Source organism: Chionomys nivalis, chromosome 3 (assembly GCF_950005125.1).
Source record: "Chionomys nivalis chromosome 3, mChiNiv1.1, whole genome shotgun sequence".
NCBI classification, from domain to species: Eukaryota; Metazoa; Chordata; class Mammalia; order Rodentia; family Cricetidae; genus Chionomys; species Chionomys nivalis.
The window spans coordinates 42,439,404-42,464,052 of NC_080088.1; the positions used below are offsets into that span (position 1 = coordinate 42,439,404).

General features: G+C 36.0%; 1 pseudogene; it reads left to right on the plus strand.

The window, feature by feature from the left end:
* Window positions 1-3,404: 3,404 nt before the first annotated feature.
* Window positions 3,405-11,530, plus strand: LOC130870963 (myosin light polypeptide 6-like; annotated as a pseudogene).
* The last annotated feature ends 13,119 nt before the right edge of the window (window positions 11,531-24,649 follow it).

Consider the following 24,649-nt stretch of genomic DNA (forward strand, 5'->3'; position numbering starts at 1 on the left):
GTTCTCTGAGGTTTAATAAGGTTTGATTGATAAAATTATACATATTTACTATATACAATTTCATGTTTTGACATATGCACACATTATGAAATGATCAAATAACACTGCTTAACCTATGCATTGCCTACTTATTTGTCAACTTCAGAGGTGACAATATTTTATATTAATTCTCTTAATTTTTAAACAACAATGCATTATAGTTAATTCTAATTATCAGATTATGATGTACTACAAAGTTTATTCCACCTGGCTGTGGTGGTTTGAATTAGTCTCCAGTAAGTCTCGAGTATTTGTATACTCTGTCCTCAGTTGGTTGCTGTTTGATGGGGCTTAGGTGGTGTGGCCTTACTGGAAAAATATGGTGGGAGAACTGACTTTAAGATTCCAAAAGACTCAAGTGATTCCCAGTTCTCTTTTAGTTTCTCAGTTGTAGTTGGAGCTCTCAAGTGTTCCTGTTTCCAGTCAAGGTGCTTGTTGCTATGGTTTCCAGCCATGGTGATGATGGAACCTTATCCCATTGGATCCATAAATGCCAAATAAAGACTTTCTTCCATAAGCTGCCTTGATTATGGCATTTTATTATAGCAACAGAAAAGTGACTGATAATTGTTCAATGGTTACTTTAAACTAATTTGACAAATATTTCCTTATCTCCTCCATCTTGTAGCTTCTGTATACCACGATTCTATTCTACTCTCACCTTCAATTTATTTGACTTCATTACATTCTACAAATAAATAAGATTGAATACTTGCCTTTCTATGGGAGTGGCTTATTTCATGGAGCACAATGTACTCTATGCTCCTTCATGTTGCCACGAAATGTTGGGATTTCTTTCTTTTTAAAGCTTAAAAATATTTTATTTCTCTCTCTCTCTCTCTCTCTCTCTCTCTCTTTCTCTCTCTACCTCTCTCTCTCTGTGTTTACATTCATTTAACATATTTAAAAAATATTAATAAACTGAAGGTCCTTTGGTTGGTTATAAGCTATATCTTTAAGATATTCTTTGAATATTTCTGGATCACATGCAAGTCTTAATTTTTTAAAGTTATTATGAACTTCCAAATTATTGTCCTTCAAGATATGAAAGCACAGAGAACTCTCAGAATCTGGAAGGCTAAGGGATAGCCTTTATAAGTTCAAACCGTTATATGGTTAAACTGATACAGTTCAATGGGTTAGCTTTCTTTCCATGAAGACTGATATGGTGAGTTGAATTTTCAGAACAATCAAGATGGAGGGAGAAAACTAACTCCCCATCCCTTGTTTCTGACTCCCACATGCGTGCTGGGCCATGAATGCCCTCTCACCAATAAACATAATATTAAAAAGAAAAAGTAAACAAGAGATGAAAAATATTAATCAAGAATTATGGTTCATACCTATAATTTTGACTCTTGAAAGTCAGACAGAAGATGATTTACTGTAAAAAGGAGGTCTGTGCCACAGAATTAGACTTGTTATGCAAAACATAAAGAATATCATGTCATATACATAGGTAATTTTATTTATTTCTTTTAAATATAGTTGACTTTCATTTCTTTTTCTTGCCTACTTGCTCTTGCTATGATGTCCAAATGTGGATATTTCTGTCTCCCTTCAGATTTTATAGGAAACACAACTCCTCACCATCTGGGATGCTTTTAGCCATAGATGTGTCATGTATATTCTCTATCAAATTCAGGACATTTTCTCTTTTTAAAAACTTATTTATATTTTATCCTGTCTACAATTTCCCTTCCCTCTCCTTTTTCCCCCATCCTGCTGCATCCCCTCTTCCCATCCCCCTAAAATCCATTACTGCATTTCTTAAAAAAGGGCAGATCTCCATGGAGATTGATAAAAATAATTCCATATCAAATAGTAGAAAGAGTAAGCACCTCACATTGTATTGATGCTGGGCAGGGATAGTCTCTGTTCCCACTGTTGCGTTCCCCAGGAAGACCATGCTATACACCTATCACATATATGTAGAGGGCCTAGGTAAGAAATTACTTCTATGAATAATGTATGGATTTTTTATTATGAGAAACTGTCAAATATTTTTTCCTTCCTCTGTTGAGATAATTTGATCATTTTTACACTTGATGTAATATAGTCTATTATATTTATTCACATGTGCATGCTGTACACTTCTTGTAAAGTAGGGTCAATCTCACTTGACCATATTGAAGAATCCTGTCAACACATCACAGAATTCTAAATTGCCTGTGGGTTTTCTTGGAATATTTACACCCACACTTCAGGAATATCAGCCTATGATTCCTTTCCTTGAAGTATCTGGTTTGTTCTCACAGTTTGCTTTGTTTATAGTTAACTTCTGGTCTTTAATTTTTCTAAAGAGGTAAATAAAGCTTAATATTCCTTCTTACTTAAAAGTTTGGTTAAATTATTCCACATCTACCTGTTGCTGGACTCTGTTTTCTTAGAAAGTCATTATTGATTTAATTTACTTAGATAATTACCCAGGTTTTCTATGTCTTATTTATTCAGCTTGGCAGATTGTCTCTTTCTAGGAATCTATCTCCATTTGCATTATCTAATTGGTGGGTCTAAAATTATTTGCAGTTTATAACGATGGCATTGGTTAAACTGTTTCTTCCTCCCTTTCTGGTTGACTGTATGTGAATCTTTTTCTTTCTTTCCCCATCACACTTTGTATGGCTTGTGTATTAATTTAGTAACTTAAAAAGTCTTCTCTTCATTGACATTTTATTATCTTTTTTATTTCTGTCTCATTTATATCTATTTTGCTAGTTATTCCTCTTTTTTTATATTATGAAATTAGTCTTCTGTTTTTCTAGTTCCTTGCAGTTGAAAATCAGGCTGTTTAAGAATGTTTGATACAGGCATTTCAAACTATTTTGTTACATTAAATAATATTTGCTATTGTGTTTGTATTTTCATTTGTCTTCATATTAATATTTTATTTCTATTTTAATTAATAAAGAACATATTTTAGTTACCAAGCATACATGTAATTGTAAGTTTTTATTTCTGCTTCTGATAACAAATGTAAGTATGGACGTAGGGAAAGGGAAACCCTACATAATGTTGGTGGGAGTATAAACTAGTAGAGGCACTAGAGCAATTATCCAGGAGATTTCTCAAAAAATGTATCTACTAGTAATCTAGAAATATATCTACTTCATGGATCACATATACCATTCTTGGGCTCATACTCAAATAGCTTTAAAATTAATACAGAGATACTTGTATATTCATGTTCACTGCTGTTCTGTTTGAAAGGACTTAGGGATGGAATCAATCTAGATGTCTATCAACAGACGAATGGATAAGGGAATGTTTCTCAGATGTAAAGAAAATTAAGCCTGCTTTTGCATTCAGTGTCATCCTAGTCAAAACAGCTATTATCAAGGAAAAGAAAGTAAATGATGCGGAGAATGGACGTAGAAAGGAAACTAGTATCCACTCCTGCGAGAAAGTAAACTGTTGTATTCACTGTGTGTCAGTGTGGACGTTCCTCAAAATGCTGCGTGTGAAACCACCAAACAACACTGCTATACACTCTTAGACAATTCATTCACAGATTAAGTCAAAATACCATGGGCATACCATATTACTGCCACACTATTCTCAATAGCTATAAAATAGAGTATGTCTACTGCATCAACAGATGTATGAGTAAAATGAAAGTATTTACATAATAAAATATTTTATTCAACTAGGAAGAATAAAATTTTGTATTTGTGGGAAAATAGACAGAATTGGAAATCATTTTATTTAATGAAATATTTTCTCTCATTTTCAGATTCTAAATTTAAATATGCATTTACATAGGCATGTTTGCATGTATAAGTCCTGAAAATAAAAAGAGACACGTCACTGAAAGAGGAAGAGATCTTGAAGAAGAGGACATGACAAAATGTGAGAATAATGTAATGCATGTTACAAAGTAAAAGGTTCTATTTTTTTTCTATTTGGGGAGGCAAAGGGATCAGCAAGAAGAAAAAATGAGAGCAAGGAAGTTAATAAATATATTCATATTAGCATATGTATATGAAGGGCATAATGACATGATATAATGAAACTCATTGCTTTGTGTGGTGACTTTAGAAATTAAAAGCATAAAACTAAACATAAAATGTCTGTCTTTTTCAAAAGGTGACAAAAATACAAACTTCAAAACCATGTTGAACAGCACAACTACGATTTCATGCTAATGAAATAGAGGCTCAACTACTACTGATTGTATTCAGCTGTGCATTTTGAGGTTTGTCTCCTAGCTGCATGCTGGGGTTAGCCTATACCCATGCTGCTCTAGCTTTCCTTGGTAACATGTCATATTTAATAAAAACATATCATGAGATAAAACTTGAGGAAAGGACATACCTGTAAGCTTCTACTGTAGCAGAAAAGTGACTTCAGGATAGTTAAGAACTCAGAGCAGGGAATTTGGACTGCTCTTCAGTATTGAGAGAGAGGGGGAGTGGACTAGGGGGAGGAGAAGTGGAGTGGGGATAGGGGGAGGGGAGCGGGGGGAGGGGGCAATATGTGGGAGGAGGGGGAGGAAAATGGGAAACGGGGAGCAGTTGGAAATTTTAAGTAAAAAAGAAAAAAAAAAAAAGAACTCAGGGGCCAGGTGGTGGTGGTGCACGGTGCACGCCTTTAATCCCAGCACTCGGGAGGCAGAGGCAGGCGGATCTCTGTGAGTTCGAGGCCAGCCTGGTCTACAAGAGCTAGTTCCAGGACAGTCACCCAAACCTAGTTAGAAACCCTGTCTCAAAAATCCAAAAAAATTAAAAAAAAAGAACTCAGGGTAAATGTAAAATATATGATTTTAATCTAAAGACTTCTGATGTCTCATCTAACCTTGGTAAAAACCAAAGCCCTGGAGCAGCAGACCCATTTTATTTTTTTCTCTTTTTATTGTTATTATTGAGCTACACATTTTTCTCTCCCCACTTTCCCCCATCCCCTTCCACCCTTATGATCCCAGTTTACTCAGGAGATCGCTTTTTCTCCTTCCTATTTAGATTTATGTGTGCCTCTCTTGGGGTACTCTTTGGTGTCAAGGTTCTCTGTAAGCTGGTTTTTCTTTGCTTTATGCCTAAAAGCCACCTATGAGTGAACACATATTATATTTGTTTTTCTGTGTCTAGGTTACCATACTCAATATGATTTTTCTAGATTTATCCACTTGCCTGAAATTTTCAAGATGCCATTATTCTTTTTTTTACCACTGATTAGTAGTCCATTGTGTAAATGTACCACATTTTCTTCATCCGTCTTTAAGTTGAGGGACATTTAGGTTGTTTCCAGGTTCTGACTATTATGAATAATGCTGCTATGAACATAGTTGAGCACATGTCCTTGTGGTATGAATGATCATCCTTTGGGTATATACCCAAACGTGGTATTGCTGGGTCTTGAGGTAGGTTGTTTCCTAATTTTCTGAGCCATTGCCATACTGATTTTCAAAGTAGCTGTACAAGTTTGCACTCCCACCAGTAATGGAGGAATGCATACTTTCTTCTGATCCAACAGTGTATGAACTAATCAGAAACTAATGCTCTATAAGAAGCCAAACTTCCTTAAATTGAAGAAAAAATAAACATTACTAATTAAAAAGAATAATAAGAATGGAATGCTTATTTCAGCCAATGGTCTGGAGAAGTTTTGTATTCCCCCTGAACAAATGTTCCCAAAATACCTTGGGAGCAAGTAACGTTACTTGGGTAGGTCCCAGGTTGGTACTCTGTTCTGTCATCTCTCATCAGTACTTTCTCTCATCTAGTCATTCCAAACTCTTCACTTTTGAAAAGCACATAAAATAATATTCTTTTATGTTTTCTGGAACAGAGTAAGACTTCCAAGCTTCTTTTTGTTATAATATATTAAAGGTCTTTTTACATCTTGAACATTTTTTTTATTTCAAAATCGAAAGAATTTGAAATCACAGCACTTCCAAAAACTATTATTTTTGCCGCTCTCAAAAGGTGGACTTTTTTTTTTTTTGTATTTAACTCTACTCGTGGTCATATTCCAAGAGTCATAGCAATAAATTCTGAGAGATATCTATCATTTTAATTGTGGTTACAGGTTCCCTAAGTCTAGTAGATGTGGGTGGTACCTTTAATTTTTTTTCCTCCTGGAAAGATCTATAAGGTACTTATTTTTTTTTTCAATGCTAGAGTAGCATGTGATTATTTTGTCATATTCTGAGGAGATATTTTATTGATATTCTACAGGCTCATCTTTTCCTCCTTGCTAAATACTAGTAACCATATATTAATATAGTAAAAACTAAACATTAGTTTAACTTTAAAAGTTTGCAAATTCTAGCTCTCAATTTTATTTTGCTATGCCCAGTTCTATCCTAGATTATTGAGATTTATCACACTCAGCTTGCAGAAGCCATTTCAATATTTTAACAGATGTCCTCCAAATCTCCTAAATCAGTACAACAGTTTTATTAGGTATGTTTTCTACCTTCTCTGTTTTCCTGGGGGTGCTTTTACCAAATAGCTAGTCACTGCACAATGTAGAGGTCCATTTCCTACCTTTTACATTATACACCAATTTCATGCAACCCACAACAGTTTCCTTCTTGCCTTCTGCCCTGTTCTGAAACCATGGCCACTCGTTCCAGGCCTTGCTACAGCAACTTTTGCTGGTAGACCTTGTCATATGGTGCTACCTAACCAAACTCCCCCAAAGTTAAATTGCTTTATGAAAATAAACATGTTTCTTTGCCTCTGCAACATGAATGACTTGTCTGTAATGAGTTAGATTTTGCTGTAAGATTTAGGTTAAATAGAGGACTCCATATTATGTGTCTTGTTATGGTATGAGGGTGAAATATCCCCTATGAACTTAACAGTAATGTTATCTTGAGAGCTGTCAGTAGAAACGTTGGGATATAAAACCTATGTTGGACTGGGCCTTAGGAGGCTCTATGTGCCTCTGGTTTTTGTCAAGTTCTACCTAATTGCTACTAGATAACCCGAGAAGCACTATCTAAATATACAGCTCCTGTTGATTGGACCACAACTTCCACCAGACATTTTCTCCTGGGAAGGGCCATACTCTCTCCAACAATGAGACAAAGTAAGCCTTTCTTTCCTATGTTGTTTTGTCAAGTACTCTGTGCCAGCAGCTAAAAGAACTAGCTGATGAAGTTCCCGTTCACCATAGACTGACAAATACTTGACTCAGGACTTTTGTGTGGCTAAAGAAAAACTTTCTAGAAGGCAAACACAAATATACAAACATTCTTTAAGCTTTGTTTATGTCCATGCATGGAATTTGTCATTGCCAGAGCAAATAATTTATCCCAGCTCAACAAAAAAGGTAATTACACTGTTCTCACCATGAAGCTATAATAATTTCATGAGCTATATCTATAGATGTGAGGTATTAATAATTTAGAGTTCTAAGTCAATGAACACAAACAGATTTTGTCAAGAGAAATTCAGTAAGAGCCCACTTTCCTTAAATATATATTAATAAGTACAACTTCTATTAAAATTTCAGTTTATATTTTTTGTGAAAAATAGAGTTTTTTCATACAATATTCTGATTACAGTTTCTCTTCCCACAGCTCTTCAGTGGTCAATCCCCATTTCCCCTCTCATTCAGAATCAGCACCCTTCCTATCTCTGGGTTTAAAACAAGCAGGAGGCTAAAGAGTAACAATAAAACAAAATAAGATAGTAAAAATAAAATAAAATCAAATAAGCTAGAATATGACAAAACAAACAAATAGAATGAAAAGAGGCAAAGGAAAAGCAGAAGAAACACATATAGATACAAAGACACAAATGATCACAGGCACAGGAATCCTGTAAAATCCAAAACCAGAAGCCATTATATTTTAGATTCTACAGACCATGTGCAATCCAAATAAAATTCAGTATGTATTCAGTAATATTCTGCATGTGTCTGTGATTCCAATTTTCTTATTTAGAATAAGAAATAATCAGGCTAGTTTAAAAGAATTTCTTTTTAAAAAAATATTTATTTATTAAGTATACAGTATTCTGTCTGCGTGTATGCCTGCAGGCCAGAAGAGGGCACCAGATCTCATTACAGATGGTTGTGAGCCACAATGTGGTTGCTGGGAATTGAACTCAGAACCTTTGGAAGAGCAGGCAGTGCTTTTAACCTCTGAGCCATCTGTCAGCCTTTTAAAAGAATTTCTTATGGGTTTAGTATCTCTAGAACGGTGATGATAGTCTAAAGAACACCATACATTCTAAATTTACACAGAATTTAAAAAAAAATGTATTTCAGTAATTATAGTGAGTGGGAGAGAATATTTTCAAAGTATATATTCATAAAGAATTAATATCTAAAATATACAAAGAACCCAACAAAGCATCAAGATAATTGATGACCCATCAAATAACTGACTGTGGATCTGAAAAGAGAGTTCTCAGAATAAATAAAACAGTCAAAAAAGGCTTACAACAGTGTTCACCAAGTCCTGCAATCTTGAAAAAGCAAATTAAAACTAATTTGAAATTTTATTCTAAACCAGTCACAGTAGACAAGATCAAGAAAACACCCAAGAGTAAATGAGGATGAGGGGACATTTGTTCAGTGTTGGTGGAAGTTCAGACTGGTAGGGAGTCATTTTGGAAATCAATTTACAAAATTCTGAAGAAAAAGATAGATCTGCCATATGTCCCAGTTGAACCACTCCTTGTCACATATACTATGGATTAAAAATTCTACTAAGGAGATAGCTACTCAACAATGTTCATTGTTGCTCTATTAACAATAGCTATAAAATGGATGTGGCCTAGATGCTTATATTTTGTAGCTATGAAATTCTCCTTTAAGACTGCTTTTATTTTATTCCATAAGTATGGAATTTTTGTTTTTTGCTTTTTTGCTTTTGTTGTTGTTTATTAATTTGTGGTTTAGAGAAGGTTTTTATTTCATTCTACATTTCCTCAAAGATCTATTCAATCATTTGCTGTATAATCTCCACAATTTTGTGTGTATTCTAGGTTTCTCTATTGTTTTGTACTCTTCTTTCATTTTTCTTACATAGAAGAGAAGGAATTATTCCAACTTTCCTGTCTTTTTTGAGTTTTACTTTGTAACCAGATAGATGATACATTTTGGAGAAAGGACTATGGGCCTCTAAGAAGAATATATTTGTCAGTGTTTGTATGTAATGTCCTATAGATGCATGATTATTTTACTGGATTTATAATCTTATTTAATGTGAGTATTTATTTATGTATTTTTGTTATTGTTATTGGGAAGATAGGTCAATTAGTTTGAGTGTGAAATTGAAGTCACTCATTACTATTCCATTGTATTTATTCTGTATCTTTACATCTAATGGTATTTGTTTTATATAATTGCACTCCCATACATTCAGGACATATATGGTTAGAATCTCATACCCTCGTGATGAACTGTTCCTGTAATCAGTATAAAATTAACTTCTTCATGCTTTCTCTTTTTTTTTCCATCACTGGTGTTGGTTCAAAGACTATATTGTTAGATATTAGAACAAAATCACTTACTTGTTACCAAGGTTCCTTTGCTTTAAATATATTCTTTTTGTTCTTTCACCCTAAATTGTGGTCATTCTTTTGTGGTGATTTGTAAGTTTTGAAAGCAATAAATAGGTTCTTCTTGATATTTGGTCGAATCCATTAGTGAGTGTGTGTGTCTGCTCATTGGGGAATTGATATCATTAATATTTAGAATTATTACCAAAAGTCATGTATTGATTCATATCTTTTGTTGATTCTGCATTATTTTGTTTTTTCTCAATTAAGTATTTTTTTTCCAGTATGATTTATTCTTTCTTCAAGCCTTATGTATAGATTTGATTTTCTTTCTAGCCTGAGAGTTTCCTGCAAGTATCTTCTGTAGAGCTTACTTAGTCACCATTATAGTGGTGTTTTCTACCAGAGAAGATTGCTTGGATGATGTGGGAGGTCCTTCTGTCTATATGTCACTTTTATTGGTTAATGAATAAAGCTGTTTCATCCAGTGGTCCAGCAGAATAAGGCAAGGTGGAGAGTCCAAGCAGATAGAGGAGGAGAGAGTAGGCAGAGTCAAAGAAAGAAATGCCATGTATCCAATGCCAGAGAAGATAGATACCAGAAACTTGCCTATAGGCCATGGACTCGTGGTGATCCACAGATTAATAGATATGGGTTGACTTAAGATGTGAGAGTTGTCTAGAAATATGCATAAACTAATAGGCCAAGCAGTGTTGTAATTGATACAGTTTCTGAGTGATTATTTGGGTCTGAGCGTCCAGGAAAAGAATGAACAGCCTCGGACTACACTTGGACATAGGTTTAAGTCAGTAAATAGAAAGTCAGTATCAGCCTGCTGAGGACTACATACTACCCTGGGTGTTCAGGATCCCCCTGTAGCACTGAGCTTTCCTTGGTGTGAACTTTTAAGCAAAAAAATATGTCCTGAATTGACATACTTCAGTTAATAAGAACCGTTAGCTAGGAGCAGAACTACAGAATCTAAAAAGCAAGGTTAGTGCATTTAAAGACTTTCCCAGAACTATGGACTTTGATGGATTAGGTCTTTGTTTTAGTTTTGGCAGGTGGAGCTATCTACATGCTGAGTTTTATGGTCTGAGTGGTATATCAATCATGGAGTCAGTTGTGCTAGGGACTAGGTGCCTACTAAGTTCTGGTGCTCTGTTACAACCATAAATTCTTTTATCTTATTTTTAGTCATAGAAAAAATTATTACTTTTTAATTAGAATATTTTGTTTACAATTGTGTACGTGTCTGCTTGTCTGTATGTATACTACATGTATGAAGGTAATCATAGAGGGCAGCAGATCTCTTGATCTAGATCACCTGAATCTAGAGTTACTTGCAGTTGTGAGCCATTAGGGTTGTTGGTTCTAGGAACTGAACTCTGGTTCTCTGCAAGGGCAGCAGACTTAAACCATCTATCAAACCTCAAAGTTCTTATTTTTACTTCAATTTTAATAGACAGCCTTTTTGTGTATATTAGCTTGTGTTGACAGCTGCCTTTTAGAAATTGAAACACATTTTTTTCAGATGCTCTCAGCTTTCAGATTTTAACTTTGAAAGGGTCCCCAAAACTGAAGAGTCAAGATAGGTGTCTTCACTGAGAACCACACCACAGAATTTAAGAATGCTTAGCAGTTGTTTGACAGAATAGGTAATGGCAAAATCCTGTATAGCTAATGTGAGGACACGATGAGGGCTTTAGGCCAGAACCCTACCAACACCAAGGTGCATAAGTTCCTGTGGAATCCCAAGAGTAATGAGAGGCACAGACATGCTAGACTTTGAGTACTTCCTTCCCATGCTGCAAACTGTGGCCAAGAACAAGTACCAGGGAATTTATGAGAACTATGTTAAAGGCTTCTTGCATTTCAGAAAGAAGGGAACAGTATTGTACTGGGTGCTGAAATCCCTCATGTTCACTGGGTGAGAGGATAGCAGCAGAAGAGCAGAGATGCTGGTGGCAGGGCATGACAGCAGCAATGGTTGTACCGACTACAAAGAACTTGTCCAGATGGTGCTGAATGACTGAGGGCATTCCCATACCCTCAGCCATTGCCTGCCTCGTATGCAATTTCTATATGGCCGCTGAGGCTTCCTAGGCTCCCTTATCACACACCTTGCCCATCTGATCCCATTTGGATAATGTTTGTCAACACAAAATAAATTGTCTCTCTTTGTTCTGACCCGTGCAAAAGCTCTGATTCTTTTGAATATAACATTAAACCGTTCTTTTGAATTCCTTGCCTGCTATTTCCTGTAATTCACTCTCACTAGATGCCATTTCTAGATAACTGATTTTTTGGAAAAGTTGTATTTTCAGTTGCTTGTGCTTTTGCATTGTTATGTGCACACCTTGTGCTATTTCCTTGGTTGTTTTTTTTATCACTTATCTTCTTTCACTCTAGGTATCTGTAGTATTTATGTGTGAATTGGATGTGATACAGTTGAGTGTGAAGTTCAGAAAATACTTTCTTGTTCTGGGAATTCGTGATGCTTAATATAAACGCTATAGCATTGCCCAAGTAGAATATTCACTAATAAAGCAACCGACTACAGCTGCTTGATTTTACTACTATGTAAATATTATATTAGCCAAAAGATACTACTGCCTCCTTTGACTTCAATAACTGTTTAAATGCAAACAACAAAGGATAATATGTAGTATACTCAAATTCTAGTTAATAAGATTTAGAGTTGGGCGGAAGTATGGTGAGTAAGAATAAGGATTAATTAATGATTTGATAAAAGAAAATCATTGACAGGAGTGACATAACTAGAAGGAGAAAATTGAGATACAATTAGAGTCCACAGATGTTAGAGATTGTTAGAACTGTGGAAGGTTCTAATCAAGAAGTACAAAGACTAGAAGGTAAGAAAGAGAGAAAAAATAAAATTCACAGGAAAAAAGAAAGAATATATGACATATCATTGAAAATTATAGTAAAAATGCCTTATTAGTAAACTGAATAAAGAAAGAAAAACAATAGTCATAAAACATAACTGAGCAATATACAAACAAAAGTGAACCACTATGAAATACTGTGCAATAGATTAAATTAAATAAAGGAAAACAATAAGGTAATATTAATGAAGTGAGTTCTTGGCACAGGCTTGCTGAGTTGAAAGAAGAAAGTCGAATACTTCTCAGGGTTTAGCTGTCTCCATATGGTACTGTCTGTACAAAAGGACATAGGAACACTTTGTCTCCGTCTTAGTGTTCTTAGTGTTCTGGCATATGGAAGCAGGGGATGGCAAATTGTTCCATGACTCCTGTACTACACCATGACCTATTCTGGTCCTCTAATAGGGTACCTGAGAGGATCTATTTCTTCTGTTTTTTCCCAGACAGGCTTATTGGACAGGAAGACTAAAGAGGCGAGGACTTCTGGTTAATTATGATCTTCAGCTTTTCTGCCAAAGGTCTCTATGTCTTAGGACAAAAGATACTTTCTTGTTCATGTTCATTGTTGCTCTATCCATGGTAGTCAAGGAATGGAAACAGCCCCATGTTCCCATTAACAAGTGAATAATGACAATGTGGTTAATATTCATAGTGAGTATATTCACCTGTAAAAACTGTAAACAAAATTTTCAAGGAAATAAAAGGATCTGGAAACCATCATTCTGGTGACATAACATGAACCCTGATAGACAAATGCCACAGACTAGGTCTTGAGTTTTAGGGGATAACATGTTCCTATTGTTCTGCTAAATGAACATAGCAATAAATTTCCCCACATTCTTATTTTTATACCCATAGATGAGTGTATTTTTTATCTATACCCCAAATTTTTTAAATAGTGATTCAAAACTGCTCAATGTGCTAAGAATAAAAAACTACAAAGTGCTCAGTACTAAATGGGATATCTGTATCATAACCAGGTTCAATAATCATCACAGCAGAGAGAGTCAAAAGATTGTAAAGGCTGAAAAGAGTAGACTTTAGTAAAACACTCTTTGCTGGGCATGACAACATAGCTATGTACATGAAATCATAGCAAGCATGACTGCCTACGCAAGATTTGCAGAGGAGCAAGCCTGTCACCATCCCAGTCTAAGTGGAATAAGGACTCATAAATTACCACCCCTAGCTGAAAAGTTGCTGGGAAATTGTTGGGCTACTTGGAAAAGGATTTGCAGTTTTCTTCAGGGATGTGGATCCCGAGAGGCTACCCAATGCTCCTATTGATGGTTTCAAACCTGTAAGCATAGAGGTAACACTAAATGAATCCAGTGAGTACTAAAGAGAGAATGAGTGGGGAGAGCATGCAGATGTGCGAAAACGTGGTAGACTGGTAGGTGAGAGGGGAGACATTGACAGGATGGGAATTGGAATGGATTTGATCTAAACACCTATGTATGCATGACTATTGAATAGATAGCATTTTAAAAAGAAAATTTAAGGTAAAAGTCAGGTAGGTGACTAACTTTTCAGTAATTATAAAAGGTACACTACAAACTAACAGTACAAAAAGTACTACTATTAAATTTAAAATATAAATACAAATTATTAATAAAAGCATAGAAAATTATAGCAAAACATAAAACTATATAAAGCAACACAGTCAACAGATTATTATGCCACATTAATATAATTAAAATAATATTACAGGATGTTTGTAAAGTATATCATTTATATAACTAATTTATAAATGAGTTCACAACAAAAAATCTCAGAGATGCACTTAAATTTTTTCAAAAAGAAAACACAATTTCCCCCTTCTACACTATGAATGGAAACAGTTGTGTGAAAAGCTCTTTAGGATCAGTAAACAGAGACTAGAGGAGTCAGGATTTGGGAAAATAAAATACTAGTTGAAGGCTTACTTTTTTGTGAGTGTGACTTTTTTTTGTCCCAGCTGTAGAACTGAGTAACTTGGTAACCACAATAGGTTGTACAAACTTGACTAGCAGCCTCTATTTACTGGCATAAAATACCTGAAAATACATAATGAGCTATCTGAAAGAAAAGAGTCCTCAGATAGTAACACAAAAGTCCATTTGTAAAATCTGCTAATATCCCTGGCTGACTCCTGAATTTCAGCCATGCAAGCTACTCCCAAAGAGCCAAACATGATGGAATGATTTAAACAGAACTGGCATCTATAGCCTATTACAAGAAATGAATTTGAGAGTTTGAGTTCAGTCACACTAACTGATAAACAAACAAAAGCTGTCATTCTTACAAGATTACAGCATGTGCGGTTTCTGTAATGATCCAGACCACAATGCCCAATACATGTAACTAACAAAATGAAAAACAGAAAATATGACTCATGCTTAAGAGAAAAGGAAATCAATGTAAGCTAAGTCTGAGATGCCAAAGATATTAGAATGAGCAGACCTGAATTTTAAAACCTCCAATATGACTGTTTAATGATATAAAAGAGTCTATGTTTATAATCATGAACAGGCAGTTGATCTCAGCACACAAATTACAATGAGAACAAATAATAAACTGTGATTTGTAAGATTAGCAACAAAAATAAAAGAAAATACATCTAATTGATTGTATAGCCCATTGGAGATGAGAAAAGAATCAAGAATTTAAAACAGATGAAAAGAAATGACCTAATCTGAAGAGAGGCAAGAAAGTGTTTCCAAAACAATATGAAGAATCTGCCAGTAACTTGTAGATGAATAACATGAAGTCCAACGTACATGTGATGGAAATGCCAGAAGGAAGAGTTATATAAGAACAATGGGTTAGATATATATTTGGAAAAATGGTGCTTGGATTTTTCTCAAACACTTAGGAATGTTTTATTTATTCTTTGGCAATTTCATGCATGTATACAATACATTTTGATTATATTGATTCCATCTTTCTGCCCCCATTCCCAACATGGTCCCAGACATCTCCCCAACACACTTCCACTCACACTCAGGTCTTCTTCAATTCCTGATAATCCATCAAGTCCAGCTGGGGCTGTCTGCACATCCATTACTCTGACATGATTCACCAGGGCAAGAGTGATGGAGGAGGGTCATCTTTCTATCTGTTGCTTTCATCGGTTAATTAATAAAGAAACTGCCAAGGCCTATTTGATAGGCCAACTCTTAGGTGGGTGGAGTAGACAGAACAGAATCCTGGGAGAAAGAAGCTGAGTCAGGAGTCTCCATGATTCTCCCACTCCAGACAGACGGAGGTTAAGATCTTTCCAGGTAAGTCAGCTTGTGGTGCTACACAGAATATTAGAAATGGGTTAGATCAATATGTAAGAGCTAGCTAATAAGAGGCTGGAACTAATGGGCCAGGCAGTGATTAAAAGAATACAGTTTCCGTGTAATTATTTTGGGTATAAAGCTAGCCGTGCGGCTGGCCGGGTGGCGGAATGTAGCCCAGCCGCTCCTTATTACAACAAAAGAGAAACCTACCAGAGTGTTGGAGGAGGGCTGCTTGTTGGTTTCCAGATGCCCAGATATCTTAGACCCAAAATAATCACACAGAAACAACTGTATTATTTAAATCACTGCTTGGCCCATTAGCTCTAGCTTCTTAATGGCTAACTCTTACACATTAATTTAACCCATTTCCATTAATCTGTGTATCATCACGGGGCAGTGACTTACCTGCAAAGTTTCAGCATGTCTGACTTTGGTGGCAGCTACATGGCTTCTCCCAACTCCACCTTCCTCCTCCCATGCTATAGGCCAAGGCAGTTTTTTTTATTCATTAACCAATAAAATCAACACATAGACAGAAGGACTTCTGACACCATTTCCCCTTTTCTGTTTAAACAAAAAGGAAGGCTTTAACTTTAACATAGCAAAATTACATATAACAAAACATTTATCAAACAAGAATTACAGTTACAATATTTATATCTATTTTATCTTGTATCATAATTAAGGAAAACTGTAACTATATCCATTTATTCTTCAACTCCATCAAAGACTCCCGAAGGACATAATATTACCTAAGTAAACAGGAAATACATTGTAGGCAACTTCCAAAATTCTAGAATCGACAGAGACATCTCACTGCCCAACAGTCAGCCAAAGTTCTTCCACACCGTTAGGGCATCAGTCTTCAGTCTCCTTCCCTTGCATCAAGGCTGGGCAAGATAATCCTGCTTGGAGAACAGTTTATCAAAAGCCAGCTAAGCTCCAGCGATTCCTAGGAGCCCTACAAATACACCAAGCCACACAACTGTCACACACAGGCAGAGAACTTAGGTCAGGTGCCATGGAGGTTCCCTAGCTGTTGATCCAGAGTCCATGAGCTCATGTTAGCTGTCTCTATGGGTTTCCCAACATGATCTCCCACCACCCAGCTCATTCAATCCCTTCTTCCTCTCCTCAGCAAGACTCTTGGAGGTCAGTTAAGTGCTTGAGTGTGGATCTATGCATTTGCTTCCATCCTTCACTGGATAGAGTATCTCTGATAAAAAGAAAATAAGGTAGTCACCAATCTGATTACAGTAGATGGCCAGTGGGTACATCCTCACAACTACTGGTAGGAGTCTTAGCTTTTGGATCCAGGAGGCTTTCCTGGCAGTAAGTTTCTCCCTAAGTCATTTCCTGGCTATACATATTAGAGTACTACTCAGAAGTAAAAAACAATGACTTCTTGAATTTTACATACAAATGGACGGAAATAGAAAACACTATCCTGAGTGAGGTAAGCCAGACCCAAAATGAGTAACATGGGATGTACTCACTCATATTTGGTTTCTAGCCATAAATAAAGGACATTGAGACTATAATTCATGATCCTAGAGAAGCTAAATAAGAAGGTGAACCCAAAGAAAAACATATAGGCATCCTCCTGAATATTAACCTTCATCAGGCAATGAAAGGAGAGAGAGACAGAGACCAACATTGGAACACCGGACTGAAATCTCAAGGTCCAAATCAGGAGCAGAAGGAGAGAGAGCACGAGCAAGGAACTCAGGACAGCGAGGGGTGCACCCACACACTGAGACAATGGGGATGTTCTATTGGGAACTCACCAAGGCCAGCTGGCCTGGGTCTGAAAAAGCATGGGATAAAACCGGACTCGCTGAACATAGCGGACAATGAGAACTACTGAGAACTCAAGAACAATGGCAATGGGTTTTTGATCCTACTGCATGTACTGACTTTGTGGGAGCCTAGGTAGTTTGGATGCTCACCTTACTAGACCTGGATGGAGGTGGGTAGTACTTGGACTTCCCACAGGGCAGGGAACCCTGATTGCTCTTTGGACTGATGAGGGAGGGGGACTTGACTGGGGGTAGGGGGAGGGAAATGGGAGGCAGTGGCCGGGAGGAGGCAGAAATCTTTAATAAATAAATAATTAAAAAACAGGGGTGGGAGGTAGAGAAATAGGGTCTTGAGGTAGAAGTTTGGATGGGTTGAAGATAGGATGGAGGGGAAGAGTAAAGTTTTAGCTTTAGCCGTTATTTTCATTAAAAAAGGAAGAAAGAAAAAAAAGAAACTACAGCAAAGGGGTAAAAATATAGTTACAACAACAGGAAAACAAGCCAAAATTCCACTAGGAACATGGCATCAAAGATGATTGGCATTTATTCCCAGTAGAGATGGGAGAACTTCTTTTTAAAGTGTTAAAGGAAAAATATGTCAATCCAGAATTCCACATTCAGTGAAATTCTGATAATCTAAAATAAAAGTATTTTTAGAAAAACAAAAGCACAAAACTATGACAATAGTGAATGAGAAACATGCCAAATACACCCCACACTGAAGAGAGTTGATAATAACATGAAATCAGGGTTAGGAGAAAAACCGAAAAGCATGGGTCTTAGTTTCTTTTCCTGTTTCCTTATACTCTGAGTAATTCAAATTGATGAAAAAAAAGTGTCTCTATCCCAAATCACAGTCTACCATGGTGTGGAGGTCAAGGCAGCAGAAGCTTGAAGCACCTGATCATTATTATATCATGGTCAGAAGAAGAGCAATAAATAGATGCACACATGAGCATAAGCAGCTCACTTTCCCTTTTTTAAAAAGTTTGTGATCATCTGCCTAAGGAATCACTCACAGTGGACTGAATTTCTTACCTTGACTAACCTGATCAAGATAATTCACCATAGGCACTCTCATACACCCATTTCATAGGTGATTCTTGGTTTCAAGTTGACAAACTTAACTGTCACAATTCTACCCGTCTCAGTCTGACACCTAAGTTCACCATTTTTGAAACGCAATCTTTCAATTTCTGATTTCACTTGCTCAGGACCATCTTATAATATAATATGTATTCAGTTCAATATTGAAAGTACCCACTATTATCAACAGTTCAAGAACTATAAAAGTCTGATGTTTCCTGACTGTGAGTTCCTATAAAATCAAAACAACTTTCCCTAAAATTATATACCATACACTTGCCACTTGGACTTGCAATGCTTCCCACAAGAACTAAAGATAAACTAACAAAAACCCTAGTACAATGTATGAGAAATTTCCTCTTTTCTTGTTGGTCAGGGTAATCCGAGTGACCCCTAAAACAATATAAGCTGTTGTTGCCTTTGGCTGCCTCTCAGAGGTTGAAAATAAATCTATATTGCTCAAAAAAAAAAAAAAAAACCCAAATACTTCAGACATAGGACTCAGAAGATTAAAACTAGATCTCTCCTGAAAGCTTCATTTTATGGTCTAGTTTGCCTAGTACTGGAAAATACTATGTAAGCATCCAATTGATAGAAATAATCAATAGTCATAGTCAGCTGTGGTGTCAATAAACTACAAACAATGGCCAACAAGGCAAAGTATCCCTGCAGGTGCAATCATAGTATTCCTATCTTGGCATTAATCATCAGCTGTGTAATTGGACTCAGGGCTCAATCAATAGGAGAGATACCTATTGTTAAATCCTGGTCAATTACCAGTGTCTAGTGAGGTCATGAACCTTATAAAGAAATCTACTCTTGTCACATGACTAGACCTACATGCTTCCGAGATTCATTTAAAACATCATTATACCCACAAATAAATGTAGCTCTCACATCTTTTCTTTTTTATTTATTTTTTATTACTTTATAAATAATACCAAGATCTTCTGAGTAAATTGGGAGCCACAATAGGCAGTAGAACTGGAAGGGGGAGGAAAGAATGGGAGAAGAGAAAAATGAATAGTGCAATAAACGCAATAAAATTGTTTTTCAAAAATTAAAAGCGATCATATGACAGAGGGGGGAATTTCAGTAACTGGAGTATTTTCCTTGGCTAACAAACTTCTCCGCTGATGTAATAATCCAAATATTCACATTTAACATCATCAACTGCAGAGAGCCTAGCATCATGCATCTTCTGCTGTGATGATCTAGACACCTCACATACAAAATCTTTTATCTAGCATTTTAAAAATTGTTCAAGCTGGATCTAAATAAGAGGAAACAAACAAACCCAAATCAAAGATGATATGCAAAGCGAATTGCTTTAATCCTAAAATATCAGCATCACAATGGATAAAAGAAAACCAAAAGATCACGAATCTTTAAAAAAATAATTTAAAGCATGTATTAGGGGCTGCAGGCTGCGTTCCCGCCACCCAGCTCCCGGCCGCCTGGCTAACTTATGCCTCAAAATAACAACACACAAACTGTATTCTTTTAAACACTGCCTGGTCCATTTCTATTAATGTGTGTGGCACCTTGAGGTGCACTTACCAGGAAGATTCTAGCCTACGTCCATCCTGCGTTGGAGCTTCATCGAGTCTGTCCTGGAGAGCAGAGGCTTGGCGTCTGAGCTCACTTCCTCTTCCTCCCAGCATTCTGTTCTGTTTACTCTACCCACCTATGTTCTAACCTATCAGGCCAAGCAGTTTCTTTATTAATTAACCAATGACCTTCCTCCATCAAAAGCAGCCTATAAAATGATGGGAAATAAATAAATGCAGTAATTGGACTTGGAGGTTTGAGGTGAAGACTTCAAAATTAGGTTACAGACAATCCATGATGGAAACAGCACCCAAGTTAAATTCCTTCAGGAGAACTTTTCCATTCTTTGTAAATGATTACAGAAGTAGCTCAGTCATGGTAAAAAGTTAGAAAAGGGTGAGTATAAGTGAAAGATATAAGAAGTTCATTGTTCATTTTGGCAACTTTTCTAAAAAGGTTAGAGAAAAAGAACACTACAGAAGCTAGAGAAATTCCTAGACAAGCTGTTTTGTTGCAGAAGTCAGACACAATAATATTCTGCCTTTCAAGTGTACTGAAGTGAATTGTTAACCTGTAACATTCTGACCTCTCAATGTAATTGAGAACCAGAAACGAGGTAAAAAGCAGACTGAGATCCAACAAGTAGAGGAAACAAAGGCAAAGAGAACATAAACAATTGGGACTGCAACAAACCACAATGTTTCTTTACCAACAAAGAAGCAATGAACAGAGAAAGGAGTATCCATAGAAGAGAAATGTACATTTGCAAATAATGCTTCTGAATACAGGTCAATATTCAGAATGCACAAGGAATCTGAAAATCTCAATAGCAATAAAACAGAACAAAACAAAAAGAAAACCAATCAACAAAGGGCAGTCATCCTAAATAATCTTTGCTTAAAAGAAGAGATACGGAGGATTAGCAGTTAAAAGCACTGGCTGCTCTTGCAGAGTATTGAACTGGATTCCTAGAGTCAACAAGGTTGCTCACAATATTCTATAACTCAGTTCCATGACATCCACACATCTGCTACCCTCTTCTGCACTCTCCTGGAACCTGTACATGCTTTTTGCACATGTATACACTTGAGCAACACATGTAAACACATAGACAAACAAAAAACAAATAAACAAAACACCTTGAGATTTGCAATAGCATGGATGAAACTAAGGTTCTTATGCCAAGTGGAATAAGATAGGTGCTAAAGTACAAGTACCAGAAGACTTCATTCACATGAAGAATCTTAAAACCATGAAGAAATGAAGTTTGCCAGGTGTTTAGGAGTACAATGTGGAGGGAAGAATGTGGAGACGTTGATTAATAAGAACTAAGTAACATAGGTGCAAGAAGTACTTGGATAAAATTGCAAATTCAAGTGACTCAAGATAATGCAAATGGAATGCACATATTCACAAGAGATGGAGGACTAGGAATGTGGTTTAGTAATAGAGAACTGGCCTAATGTGTCAGTTCCTTGGTTTGATGCCCCAGTTCTTCAAAAAGGAAAAGATTGAAGAAAATATTTGGATGTTTTTACCACAAAGAATATTAAATTCTTGAGGAGATAGGTTTAACCTGATTTAAATATTATGTCATAAATACATCTATCAAAACATTACCTGTCCCCAAATAATATGTATAATACTATGGATTAGTGTATCAGTTAGGTGTAAATTTAATATAATAAATGTAAATATGATCTTAATATTGTCAAGCAATGGTTTGACAGTTGGAATGACCGTGTTTTAAGCTCGCATCCCACATTCAGTATAGTTATGAGGTTAGTGTTCCCCGCTCCTTAAACCAAATTCCCTTCCTCAGAAAAGAAACAAAACAATATGTCATGAGCTGAATTGAGAAGGGCACTTGGTGGTTTGAACGAGAATACCCCTCAGAGGCCATGGTATTTGAATATTTGGTCCCTAGTTGATGGCCTTTTTAGAGAGATTTAAGAGGTGAGTCCTTGATGGAGTGATGTCCCTGGGAGAGCGACTTGAGATTCCAATTCACTCTCTCTACTACATTTTTAAGGTTAAGAATGTGATATTCAGCTTTCAGCTCCTGCTAGCCACCATACCTGCCTCCTGAAAATGATAGACTCTTATCACCCTGGAACCTCAAGCTCAAATAAACTCTTCTTTCTATAACTTTTCTTTGCCACAGTGTTTTCTCACATCATCAGAAAAGCCACTAACAGGGGATCAAATATAAAATAGGCTTTCATATTCATATCCATGGAATGAAGTGTTTCTGTTATTCCCTTTTTCATTTGAGTTCTTTCCCTGGTGACTGGACAGAAAAATAGAGACGTCCTTCTACTTTAGTCTTAGAGACATAAGCAGAGGAGTGGGTAGGAATCTCCAGTAAGGTGGTAGAGGGGAAGAGGACATAAGAAGAAACACCTTCCATAAGCAACTGTATGTGTTAAACTTACAGCTAGTGGGATAGTATGCTAATGATGCTTCTAATTTCTTATTTTCCTTTGCCTGATATGATCTGAAGGCAAGAAATTCTACAACCACAAAGTAATCATGAAGAAAAGCCAAGAAAAGTCCTTTGTGACTGCTGTGTTACTAAATCAGCCCTGCAGATGCCTACTTGTGAGCTTATATTCTTTGTCCTATTGAAGCTACTCTATTTTTTTTTAATAACACACACCAAGATAGTTAACCAGAAACCTTAGGCAACAACCTAACATTAAATGTGTATAATTTACTTCACCTTGACTGCATCCTGTACCACCTCCCTCAGCAACTTCAGTATACAAATATAACACAATAAGATGTATATCATATTCTTAGTGTATGGAGAAAAAGTTGCCAAATGAAAATGAATGGGAAATATAAAGTAAAGCTCCAGAGGCCCCAAAGAAGGAAGAAAGGTAATGTGGAGTTGAACTTAGAACATAGAGCTTGTGAGGAATCATTAAGGACAAAAGTATGTGGTGTAAGGGAAGGATGAAGAGGAGGCAGCCTCTTAAGAGTAAAGCTGTAGAAATGGCATGCTGGATTGTGTCAAACAGGATAGAAAATGTTCAATAATTAAGCAATTGTCCCCCAATCACTGTGGTTTTAGTTAGTAAATTGAAGGACATATGTTTACTGAATAATGACTAATAAAATATTTAAGAGTTATTATGTGATAACTTGAAAAAATAATGAGAGTAGTTGATCCCAAGACCTAGGTGATAGGAAAGTTCTTGCTACAGTGACCATAATCTTTGACTTCATAACAAACACACTCCTGTGGAAGCAGAAGCATCTGTTCTCCTACTTGCCACTTATGTTAAAATGAAAGCTATTCAATAAAATATTTATCAGGATCACTTCCACTGGTGTCTGAATGGAAACAAAGTGGCAAGAAACCAAATTTCTAATGAATATATGAATAGCTCTTCAGCTGACCACTCTTTGACATGAACATCATTCATAATTTCTGATCCTTTTTCAATGTGTGCCTGTCAGAAAATTAAAATAAAAAATCTGTTTAGTCTCTCATTACAAATGTCCAAAACAAATGATTTCTGTCAACAAAGACAACAGTCACTGATTGAGAAATGAAATTTTTAACTCAATCATCCATTAGTTATTCCATTAAACATTGTATTTTGTGCTACACATTGTCATGGGACCCATGGATAGGAAATGACACTCAGTCTGCCTGAAGCTTACCTGTTACAGGTTCACTCTAAAGGGTACAATAGAGAAAGTTATAATAATTTCTTTTAAACATGTATAAAGTTGAGTTTTTTGGATGTTGATTGAACCTAGACTACTCAGGACACATGAACATATAGTTAAACATAACTCATTTAGCACATTTAACATTTAACACAATCTCTGTAAAACAAAATGAACAGACAGATTTCAGTTTTAATTCTATGTATCTTAGATTTATTGTCCAATCTTTCATCTAGATATTCTTCCCTTTTGTAAACTCTCAAAGAGAAAACACCCTGTTCTCTACAAAGACACGAAGATTATTTCTTTCTCTTCTTCATGCCTTGGTTTCTTACTGCATGGGTCATCTAAGCTCCTCTAGATGCTTTGTCTTTTGAGTGGTAGACAGAATCTTTGTGGTATGACATTCTTGTCAGCATTGCAAAGAGAGCAAGATTGTTTTTCTAATAGCTTTTCCTCTCTACAGACCAATCTCTTTAATTCTCTTCCTTGTTTGAGTGGGATTTATAGAGGCTAAGTGCAGGAATTCTTCTAAATTCAGTTTTGTACTGCCCATGCAGGTTCCATCACAGATTCTAGGAGTTTAGAAAACTTGAGTTTCTCATGAGTGTCAGCTGATCTCCGAAGGATAGATTGGCTTGATCATCTTTTAAAACTGGCCTCAAAAAAGACTGACAGAAAATACATATAGACATGATTTAGAAACAAAATCTAGTTATGAGGAATTTGAATCTTTATTTTAATATTTCTCAAAAGCCTCAACAAGGTTTTATCATTACAATAATTCTCATTCTTTTAGGAAAGTTATTGTTGTAATGTATTGTTTCTTATGTTACTTGTATGGCAGTTGTCCTCTCCAATTG